This window comes from Heptranchias perlo, unplaced genomic scaffold (assembly GCF_035084215.1).
Source record: "Heptranchias perlo isolate sHepPer1 unplaced genomic scaffold, sHepPer1.hap1 HAP1_SCAFFOLD_346, whole genome shotgun sequence".
Lineage (NCBI taxonomy): Eukaryota > Metazoa > Chordata > Chondrichthyes > Hexanchiformes > Hexanchidae > Heptranchias > Heptranchias perlo.
In genome coordinates this window covers 16607-31200 of record NW_027139358.1, presented here as the reverse complement: position 1 = coordinate 31200, position 14594 = coordinate 16607, and positions in this window count along the sequence as shown.

Sequence of the window (14594 nt, the reverse complement as noted above, 5' to 3'; positions counted from 1 at the left end):
GATATAAATCAGATTCATCCCCAACACACGGATATAAATCAGATTCATCCCCGACACACGGATATAAATCAGATTCATCCGCAACACACGGATATAAATCAGATTCATCACCAACACACGGATATAAATCAGATTCATCTCCAACACACGGATATAAATCAGATTCATCTCCAACACACGGATATAAATCAGATTCATCTCCAACACACGGATATAAATCAGATTCATCGCCAACACACGGATATAAATCAGATTCATCCCCAACACACGGATATAAATCAGATTCATCCCCAACACACGGATATAAATCAGATTCATCCCCAACACACGGATATAAATCAGATTCATCCCCAACACACGGATATAAATCAGATTCATCCGCAACACACGGATATAAATCAGATTCATCGCCGACACACGGATATAAATCAGATTCATCCCCGACACACGGATATAAATCAGATTCATCTCCAACACACGGATATAAATCAGATTCATCCCCAACACACGGATATAAATCAGATTCATCTCCAACACACGGATATAAATCAGATTCATCCCCAACACACGGATATAAATCAGATTCATCCCCAACACACGGATATAAATCAGATTCATCGCCGACACACGGATATAAATCAGATTCATCTCCAACACACGGATATAAATCAGATTCATCCCCGACACACGGATATAAATCAGATTCATCCCCAACACACGGATATAAATCAGATTCATCCCCAACACACGGATATAAATCAGATTCATCCCCAACACACGGATATAAATCAGATTCATCTCCAACACACGGATATAAATCAGATTCATCTCCAACACACGGATATAAATCAGATTCATCCCCAACACACGGATATAAATCAGATTCATCGCCGACACACGGATATAAATCAGATTCATCCCCAACACACGGATATAAATCAGATTCATCTCCAACACACGGATATAAATCAGATTCATCCCCAACACACGGAGATAAATCAGATTCATCTCCAACACACGGATATAAACCAGATTCATCCCCAACACACGGATATAAATCAGATTCATCTCCAACACACGGATATAAATCAGATTCATCTCCGACACACGGATATAAATCAGATTCATCTCCGACACACGGATATAAATCAGATTCATCCCCGACACACGGATATAAATCAGATTCATCCCCAACACACGGATATAAATCAGATTCATCCCCAACACACGGATATAAATCAGATTCATCCGCAACACACGGATATAAATCAGATTCATCACCAACACACGGATATAAATCAGATTCATCCCCAACACACGGATATAAATCAGATTCATCCCCAACACACGGATATAAATCAGATTCATCCGCAACACACGGATATAAATCAGATTCATCCCCAACACACGGATATAAATCAGATTCATCTCCAACACACGGATATAAATCAGATTCATCCGCAACACACGGATATAAATCAGATTCATCACCAACACACGGATATAAATCAGATTCATTCCCAACACACGGATATAAATCAGATTCATCTCCAACACACGGATATAAATCAGATTCATCTCCAACACACGGATATAAATCAGATTCATCACCAACACACGGATATAAATCAGATTCATCTCCAACACACGGATATAAATCAGATTCATCTCCAACACACGGATATAAATCAGATTCATCTCCAACACACGGATATAAATCAGATTCATCCCCAACACACGGATATAAATCAGATTCATCTCCAACACACGGATATAAATCAGATTCATCCCCAACACACGGATATAAATCAGATTCATCTCCAACACACTGATATAAATCAGATTCATCCCCAACACACGGATATAAATCAGATTCATCTCGAACACACGGATATAAATCAGATTCATCCCCAACACACGGATATAAATCAGATTCATCCCCAACACACGGATATAAATCAGATTCATCCCCAACACACGGATATAAATCAGATTCATCCCCAACACACGGATATAAATCAGATTCATCCCCAACACACGGATATAAATCAGATTCATCCCCAACACACGGATATAAATCAGATTCATCCCCAACACACGGATATAAATCAGATTCATCCCCAACACACGGATATAAATCAGATTCATCTCCAACACACGGATATAAATCAGATTCATCCCCAACACACGGATATAAATCAGATTCATCGCCGACACACGGATATAAATCAGATTCATCCCCAACACACGGATATAAATCAGATTCATCTCCAACACACGGATATAAATCAGATTCATCCCCGACACACGGATAAAAATCAGATTCATCTCCAACACACGGATATAAATCAGATTCATCCCCAACACACGGATATAAATCAGATTCATCTCCAACACACGGATATAAATCAGATTCATCTCCGACACACGGATATAAATCAGATTCATCCCCAACACACGGATATAAATCAGATTCATCTCCGACATACGGATATAAATCAGATTCATCTCCGACACACGGATATAAATCAGATTCATCTCCGACACACGGATATAAATCAGATTCATCTCCGACACACGGATATAAATCAGATTCATCCCCGACACACGGATATAAATCAGATTCATCCCCAACACACGGATATAAATCAGATTCATCCCCAACACACGGATATAAATCAGATTCATCCCCGACACACGGATATAAATCAGATTCATCCGCAACACACGGATATAAATCAGATTCATCACCAACACACGGATATAAATCAGATTCATCTCCAACACACGGATATAAATCAGATTCATCCCCAACACACGGATATAAATCAGATTCATCCCCAACACACGGATATAAATCAGATTCATCCCCAACACACGGATATAAATCAGATTCATCCGCAACACACGGATATAAATCAGATTCATCACCAACACACGGATATAAATCAGATTCATCCCCAACACACGGATATAAATCAGATTCATCCCCAACACACGGATATAAATCAGATTCATCCGCAACACACGGATATAAATCAGATTCATCCCCAACACACGGATATAAATCAGATTCATCTCCAACACACGGATATAAATCAGATTCATCCGCAACACACGGATATAAATCAGATTCATCACCAACACACGGATATAAATCAGATTCATTCCCAACACACGGATATAAATCAGATTCATCTCCAACACACGGATATAAATCAGATTCATCTCCAACACACGGATATAAATCAGATTCATCACCAACACACGGATATAAATCAGATTCATCCCCAACACACGGATATAAATCAGATTCATCTCCAACACACTGATATAAATCAGATTCATCCCCAACACACGGATATAAATCAGATTCATCTCGAACACACGGATATAAATCAGATTCATCCCCAACACACGGATATAAATCAGATTCATCCCCAACACACGGATATAAATCAGATTCATCCCCAACACACGGATATAAATCAGATTCATCCCCAACACACGGATATAAATCAGATTCATCCCCAACACACGGATATAAAACAGATTCATCTCCAACACACGGATATAAATCAGATTCATCCCCAACACACGGATATAAATCAGATTCATCGCCGACACACGGATATAAATCAGATTCATCCCCAACACACGGATATAAATCAGATTCATCTCCAACACACGGATATAAATCAGATTCATCCCCGACACACGGATATAAATCAGATTCATCTCCAACACACGGATATAAATCAGATTCATCCCCAACACACGGATATAAATCAGATTCATCTCCAACACACGGATATAAATCAGATTCATCTCCGACACACGGATATAAATCAGATTCATCACCAACACACGGATATAAATCAGATTCATCCCCGACACACGGATATAAATCAGATTCATCCCCAACACACGGATATAAATCAGATTCATCTCCAACACACGGATATAAATCAGATTCATCCGCAACACACGGATATAAATCAGATTCATCCGCAACACACGGATATAAATCAGATTCATCCGCAACACACGGATATAAATCAGATTCATCACCAACACACGGATATAAATCAGATTCATCACCAACACACGGATATAAATCAGATTCATCCCCAACACACGGATATAAATCAGATTCATCCGCAACACACGGATATAAATCAGATTCATCTCCAACACACGGATATAAATCAGATTCATCCCCAACACACGGATATAAATCAGATTCATTCCCAACACACGGATATAAATCAGATTCATTCCCAACACACGGATATAAATCAGATTCATCCCCAACACACGGATATAAATCAGATTCATTCCCAACACACGGATATAAATCAGATTCATCTCCAACACACGGATATAAATCAGATTCATCCCCAACACACGGATATAAATCAGATTCATCCCCAACACACGGATATAAATCAGATTCATCCCCAACACACGGATATAAATCAGATTCATCCCCAACACATGGATATAAATCAGATTCATCTCCAACACACGGATATAAATCAGATTCATCCCCAACACACGGATATAAATCAGATTCATCCCCAACACACGGATATAAATCAGATTCATCACCAACACACGGATATAAATCAGATTCATCCCCAACACACGGATATAAATCAGATTCATCCCCAACACACGGATATAAATCAGATTCATCCCCAACACACGGATATAAATCAGATTCATCCCCAACACATGGATATAAATCAGATTCATCTCCAACACACGGATATAAATCAGATTCATCCCCAACACACGGATATAAATCAGATTCATCCCCAACACACGGATATAAATCAGATTCATCACCAACACACGGATATAAATCAGATTCATCCCCAACACACGGATATAAATCAGATTCATCCCCAACACACGGATATAAATCAGATTCATCTCCAACACACGGATATAAATCAGATTCATCCGCAACACACGGATATAAATCAGATTCATCACCAACACACGGATATAAATCAGATTCATTCCCAACACACGGATATAAATCAGATTCATCTCCAACACACGGATATAAATCAGATTCATCTCCAACACACGGATATAAATCAGATTCATCACCAACACACGGATATAAATCAGATTCATCTCCAACACACGGATATAAATCAGATTCATCTCCAACACACGGATATAAATCAGATTCATCTCCAACACACGGATATAAATCAGATTCATCCGCAACACACGGATATAAATCAGATTCATCACCAACACACGGATATAAATCAGATTCATTCCCAACACACGGATATAAATCAGATTCATCTCCAACACACGGATATAAATCAGATTCATCTCCAACACACGGATATAAATCAGATTCATCACCAACACACGGATATAAATCAGATTCATCTCCAACACACGGATATAAATCAGATTCATCTCCAACACACGGATATAAATCAGATTCATCTCCAACACACGGATATAAATCAGATTCATCCCCAACACACGGATATAAATCAGATTCATCTCCAACACACGGATATAAATCAGATTCATCCCCAACACACGGATATAAATCAGATTCATCTCCAACACACTGATATAAATCAGATTCATCCCCAACACACGGATATAAATCAGATTCATCTCGAACACACGGATATAAATCAGATTCATCCCCAACACACGGATATAAATCAGATTCATCCCCAACACACGGATATAAATCAGATTCATCCCCAACACACGGATATAAATCAGATTCATCCCCAACACACGGATATAAATCAGATTCATCCCCAACACACGGATATAAATCAGATTCATCCCCAACACACGGATATAAATCAGATTCATCCCCAACACACGGATATAAATCAGATTCATCCCCAACACACGGATATAAATCAGATTCATCTCCAACACACGGATATAAATCAGATTCATCCCCAACACACGGATATAAATCAGATTCATCGCCGACACACGGATATAAATCAGATTCATCCCCAACACACGGATATAAATCAGATTCATCTCCAACACACGGATATAAATCAGATTCATCCCCGACACACGGATAAAAATCAGATTCATCTCCAACACACGGATATAAATCAGATTCATCCCCAACACACGGATATAAATCAGATTCATCTCCAACACACGGATATAAATCAGATTCATCTCCGACACACGGATATAATTCAGATTCATCCCCAACACACGGATATAAATCAGATTCATCTCCGACACACGGATATAAATCAGATTCATCTCCGACACACGGATATAAATCAGATTCATCTCCGACACACGGATATAAATCAGATTCATCTCCGACACACGGATATAAATCAGATTCATCCCCGACACACGGATATAAATCAGATTCATCCCCAACACACGGATATAAATCAGATTCATCCCCAACACACGGATATAAATCAGATTCATCCCCGACACACGGATATAAATCAGATTCATCCGCAACACACGGATATAAATCAGATTCATCACCAACACACGGATATAAATCAGATTCATCTCCAACACACGGATATAAATCAGATTCATCTCCAACACACGGATATAAATCAGATTCATCTCCAACACACGGATATAAATCAGATTCATCGCCAACACACGGATATAAATCAGATTCATCCCCAACACACGGATATAAATCAGATTCATCCCCAACACACGGATATAAATCAGATTCATCCCCAACACACGGATATAAATCAGATTCATCCCCAACACACGGATATAAATCAGATTCATCCCCAACACACGGATATAAATCAGATTCATCCCCAACACACGGATATAAATCAGATTCATCCGCAACACACGGATATAAATCAGATTCATCACCAACACACGGATATAAATCAGATTCATCCCCAACACACGGATATAAATCAGATTCATCCCCAACACACGGATATAAATCAGATTCATCCGCAACACACGGATATAAATCAGATTCATCCCCAACACACGGATATAAATCAGATTCATCTCCAACACACGGATATAAATCAGATTCATCCGCAACACACGGATATAAATCAGATTCATCACCAACACACGGATATAAATCAGATTCATTCCCAACACACGGATATAAATCAGATTCATCTCCAACACACGGATATAAATCAGATTCATCTCCAACACACGGATATAAATCAGATTCATCACCAACACACGGATATAAATCAGATTCATCCCCAACACACGGATATAAATCAGATTCATCTCCAACACACTGATATAAATCAGATTCATCCCCAACACACGGATATAAATCAGATTCATCTCGAACACACGGATATAAATCAGATTCATCCCCAACACACGGATATAAATCAGATTCATCCCCAACACACGGATATAAATCAGATTCATCCCCAACACACGGATATAAATCAGATTCATCCCCAACACACGGATATAAATCAGATTCATCCCCAACACACGGATATAAAACAGATTCATCTCCAACACACGGATATAAATCAGATTCATCCCCAACACACGGATATAAATCAGATTCATCGCCGACACACGGATATAAATCAGATTCATCCCCAACACACGGATATAAATCAGATTCATCTCCAACACACGGATATAAATCAGATTCATCCCCGACACACGGATATAAATCAGATTCATCTCCAACACACGGATATAAATCAGATTCATCCCCGACACACGGATATAAATCAGATTCATCTCCAACACACGGATATAAATCAGATTCATCTCCGACACACGGATATAAATCAGATTCATCACCAACACACGGATATAAATCAGATTCATCCCCGACACACGGATATAAATCAGATTCATCCCCAACACACGGATATAAATCAGATTCATCTCCAACACACGGATATAAATCAGATTCATCCGCAACACACGGATATAAATCAGATTCATCCGCAACACACGGATATAAATCAGATTCATCCGCAACACACGGATATAAATCAGATTCATCACCAACACACGGATATAAATCAGATTCATCACCAACACACGGATATAAATCAGATTCATCCCCAACACACGGATATAAATCAGATTCATCCGCAACACACGGATATAAATCAGATTCATCTCCAACACACGGATATAAATCAGATTCATCCCCAACACACGGATATAAATCAGATTCATTCCCAACACACGGATATAAATCAGATTCATTCCCAACACACGGATATAAATCAGATTCATCCCCAACACACGGATATAAATCAGATTCATTCCCAACACACGGATATAAATCAGATTCATCTCCAACACACGGATATAAATCAGATTCATCCCCAACACACGGATATAAATCAGATTCATCCCCAACACACGGATATAAATCAGATTCATCCCCAACACACGGATATAAATCAGATTCATCCCCAACACATGGATATAAATCAGATTCATCTCCAACACACGGATATAAATCAGATTCATCCCCAACACACGGATATAAATCAGATTCATCCCCAACACACGGATATAAATCAGATTCATCACCAACACACGGATATAAATCAGATTCATCCCCAACACACGGATATAAATCAGATTCATCCCCAACACACGGATATAAATCAGATTCATCCCCAACACACGGATATAAATCAGATTCATCCCCAACACATGGATATAAATCAGATTCATCTCCAACACACGGATATAAATCAGATTCATCCCCAACACACGGATATAAATCAGATTCATCCCCAACACACGGATATAAATCAGATTCATCACCAACACACGGATATAAATCAGATTCATCCCCAACACACGGATATAAATCAGATTCATCCCCAACACACGGATATAAATCAGATTCATCTCCAACACACGGATATAAATCAGATTCATCCGCAACACACGGATATAAATCAGATTCATCACCAACACACGGATATAAATCAGATTCATTCCCAACACACGGATATAAATCAGATTCATCTCCAACACACGGATATAAATCAGATTCATCTCCAACACACGGATATAAATCAGATTCATCACCAACACACGGATATAAATCAGATTCATCTCCAACACACGGATATAAATCAGATTCATCTCCAACACACGGATATAAATCAGATTCATCTCCAACACACGGATATAAATCAGATTCATCCCCAACACACGGATATAAATCAGATTCATCTCCAACACACGGATATAAATCAGATTCATCCCCAACACACGGATATAAATCAGATTCATCCCCAACACACGGATATAAATCAGATTCATCTCCAACACACTGATATAAATCAGATTCATCCCCAACACACGGATATAAATCAGATTCATCTCGAACACACGGATATAAATCAGATTCATCCCCAACACACGGATATAAATCAGATTCATCCCCAACACACGGATATAAATCAGATTCATCCCCAACACACGGATATAAATCAGATTCATCCCCAACACACGGATATAAATCAGATTCATCCCCAACACACGGATATAAATCAGATTCATCCCCAACACACGGATATAAAACAGATTCATCTCCAACACACGGATATAAATCAGATTCATCCCCAACACACGGATATAAATCAGATTCATCGCCGACACACGGATATAAATCAGATTCATCCCCAACACACGGATATAAATCAGATTCATCTCCAACACACGGATATAAATCAGATTCATCCCCGACACACGGATATAAATCAGATTCATCTCCAACACACGGATATAAATCAGATTCATCTCCAACACACGGATATAAATCAGATTCATCTCCAACACACGGATATAAATCAGATTCATCCCCAACACACGGATATAAATCAGATTCATCTCCAACACACGGATATAAATCAGATTCATCTCCGACACACGGATATAAATCAGATTCATCTCCAACACACGGATATCAATCAGATTCATCCCCGACACACGGATATAAATCAGATTCATCCCCAACACACGGATATAAATCAGATTCATCCGCAACACACGGATATAAATCAGATTCATCACCAACACACGGATATAAATCAGATTCATCCGCAACACACGGATATAAATCAGATTCATCTCCAACACACGGATATAAATCAGATTCATCCCCAACACACGGATATAAATCAGATTCATCTCCAACACACGGATATAAATCAGATTCATCCCCAACACACGGATATAAATCAGATTCATCCCCAACACACGGATATAAATCAGATTCATCCCCAACACACGGATATAAATCAGATTCATCCGCAACACACGGATATAAATCAGATTCATCCGCAACACACGGATATAAATCAGATTCATCCCCAACACACGGATATAAATCAGATTCATCTCCAACACACGGATATAAATCAGATTCATCGCCGACACACGGATATAAAACAGATTCATCCCCAACACACGGATATAAATCAGATTCATCACCAACACACGGATATAAATCAGATTCATTCCCAACACACGGATATAAATCAGATTCATCTCCAACACACGGATATAAATCAGATTCATCTCCAACACACGGATATAAATCAGATTCATCACCAACACACGGATATAAATCAGATTCATCTCCAACACACGGATATAAATCAGATTCATCTCCAACACACGGATATAAATCAGATTCATCTCCAACACACGGATATAAATCAGATTCATCCGCAACACACGGATATAAATCAGATTCATCTCCAACACACGGATATAAATCAGATTCATCCCCAACACACGGATATAAATCAGATTCATCCCCAACACACGGATATAAATCAGATTCATCTCCAACACACTGATATAAATCAGATTCATCCCCAACACACGGATATAAATCAGATTCATCTCCAACACACGGATATAAATCAGATTCATCTCCAACACACGGATATAAATCAGATTCATCCCCAACACACGGATATAAATCAGATTCATCCCCAACACACGGATATAAATCAGATTCATCCCCAACACACGGATATAAATCAGATTCATCCCCAACACACGGATATAAATCAGATTCATGCCCAACACACGGATATAAATCAGATTCATCCCCAACACACGGATATAAATCAGATTCATCACCAACACACGGATATAAATCAGATTCATCTCCAACACAAGGATATAAATCAGATTCATCACCAACACACGGATATAAATCAGATTCATCCGCAACACACGGATATAAATCAGATTCATCACCAACACACGGATATAAATCAGATTAATTCCCAACACACGGATATAAATCAGATTCATCTCCAACACACGGATATAAATCAGATTCATCTCCAACACACGGATATAAATCAGATTCATCACCAACACACGGATATAAATCAGATTCATCTCCAACACACGGATATAAATCAGATTCATCCCCAACACACGGATATAAATCAGATTCATCTCCAACACACGGATATAAATCAGATTCATCCCCAACACACGGATATAAATCAGATTCATCCCCAACACACGGATATAAATCAGATTCATCTCCAACACACTGATATAAATCAGATTCATCCCCAACACACGGATATGAATCAGATTCATCTCCAACACACGGATATAAATCAGATTCATCTCCAACACACGGATATAAATCAGATTCATCCCCAACACACGGATATAAATCAGATTCATCCCCAACACACGGATATAAATCAGATTCATCCCCAACACACGGATATAAATCAGATTCATCCCCAACACACGGATATAAATCAGATTCATCCCCAACACACGGATATAAATCAGATTCATCCCCAACACACGGATATAAATCAGATTCATCCCCAACACACGGATATAAATCAGATTCATCCCCAACACACGGATATAAATCAGATTCATCCCCAACACACGGATATAAATCAGATTCATCACCAACACACGGATATAAATCAGATTCATCCCCAACACACGGATATAAATCAGATTCATCCCCAACACACGGATATTAATCAGATTCATCCCCAACACACGGATATAAAACAGATTCATCTCCAACACACGGATATAAATCAGATTCATCCCCAACACACGGATATAAATCAGATTCATCGCCGACACACGGATATAAATCAGATTCATCCCCAACACACGGATATAAATCAGATTCATCTCCAACACACGGATATAAATCAGATTCATCCCCAACACACGGATATAAATCAGATTCATCTCCAACACACGGATATAAATCAGATTCATCCCCAACACACGGATATAAATCAGATTCATCTCCAACACACGGATATAAATCAGATTCATCCCCAACACACGGATATAAATCAGATTCATCTCCAACACACGGATATAAATCAGATTCATCCCCAACACACGGATATAAATCAGATTCATCCCCAACACACGGATATAAATCAGATTCATCCCCAACACATGGATATAAATCAGATTGATCTCCAACACACGGATATAAATCAGATTCATCCCCAACACACGGATGTAAATCAGATTCATCTCGAACACACGGATAGAAATCAGATTCATCTCCAATAACTGTCTATTTCTGTTTTAAATTTAATCTGATTTCTATCCGTGTGTTGGAGATGAATCTGATTTATATGGGAACATAGGAACAGGAGTAGGCCATTCAGCCCCTTGTGCCCGCTCCACCATTTGATAAGATCATGGCTGATCTGTGATCTAACTCCATATACCTGCCTTTGGCCCATATCCCTTAATTCTTTGATTGCCAAAAAGCTATCTATCTCAGATTTAAATTTAGCAATTGAGCTCGTATCAATTGCCGTTTGCAGAAGAGAGTTCCAAACTTCTACCACCCTTTGTGTGTAGAAATGTTTTCTAATCTCACTCCTGAAAGGTCTGGCTCTAATTTTTAGACTGTGCCCCCTACTCCTAGAATCCCCAACCAGTGGAAATAGTTTCTCTCTCTCCACCCTATCTGTTCCCCTTAATATCTTATAAACTTCGATCAGATCACCCCTTAACCTTCGAAACTCGAGAGAATATAACCCCAATTTGTGTAATCTCTCCTCGTAACTTAACCCTTGAAGTCCGGGTATCATTCTCGTAAACCTCCGCCAAGTGCGGTCTAACCAGGGTTTTGTATTGCTGCAGCATAACTTCTGCCCCCTTGTACTCCAGTCCTCTAGATATAAAGGCCAGCATTCCATTAGCCTTCTTGATTATTTTCTGCACCTGTTCATGACACTTCAATGATCTATGTACCTGAACCCCTAAGTCCCTTTGGACATCCACTGTTTTTAACTTTTTACCATTTAGAAAGTACCCTGTTCTATCCTTTTTTGATCCAAAGTGGATGACCTCACATTTGTCTACATTGAATTCCATTTGCCACAGTTTTGCCCATTCACCTAATCTATCAATATCGCTTTGTAATTTTATGTTTTCATCTACACTGCTTACAATGCCACCAATCTTTGTGTCATCGGCAAACTTAGATATGAGACTTTCTATGCCTTCATCTAAGTCGTTAATAAATACTGTGAATAATTGAGGCCCCAAGACAGATCCCTGCGGGACTCCACTCGTCACATCCTGCCAATGTGAGTACCTTCCCATTATCCCTACTCTCTGACGCCTTTCGCTCAGCCAACTTCCCAACCAAGTCCGTACTTTTCCCTCGATTCCATGGGCTTCTATCTTAGCTAACAGTCTCTTATGTGGGACCTTATCAAATGCCTTCTGGAAGTCCCTGTACACTCACCTGACGAAGGAGAAAGCCTCCGAAAGCTTGTGATTTTCAAATAAAACAGTTGGACTATAACCTGGTGTTGTAAGATTCCTTACACTACTTTAGTCACCTCTTCAAAAAATTCAATCAGGTTTGTCAGGCACGACCTACCTTTCACAAATCCATGCTGGCTCTCTCTGATTAACTGAAAATTCTCCAGGTGTTCAGTCACCCTATCCTTAATTATAGACTCCAGCATTTTCCCCACAACAGATGTTAGGCTAACTGGTCTATAATTCCCTGGTTTCCCTCTCTCTCCTTTCTTAAAAAGCGGAGTGACATGTGCAATTTTCAAATCTAGAGGGACAGTTCCTGAATCTAGAGAACATTGAAAGATTATAGTTAGGGCATCTGCAATGTGCTCACCTACTTCCTTTAAAACCCTGGGATGGAAACCATCTGGTCCTGGGGATTTGTCACTCTTTAGTGTTATTATTTTCTTCATTACTGTTGCTTTACTTATTATTAATTTTATCGAGTCCCTGTCCCCGATTCAATATTAGTTTTCTTGAGATTTCCGGCATGCTATCCTCTTTTTCTACTGTACTAGTGAACCTTCGCTGCACCGTCTCTAAGGCAAGTATATCCTTCCTTAGATACGGTGATCAAACTGTACACAGTACTCCAGGTGAGGTGTCACCAAAGCCCTGTACAATTGTCGCAAAACTTCCTCACTCTTGTATCCCAACCCCTTGCAACAAAGGCCAACATACCATTTGCCTTCCTAATTCGAGGACCAGCTGTGAACCTGCAGGGATTGAGGCTCGAGTCAGGTCGT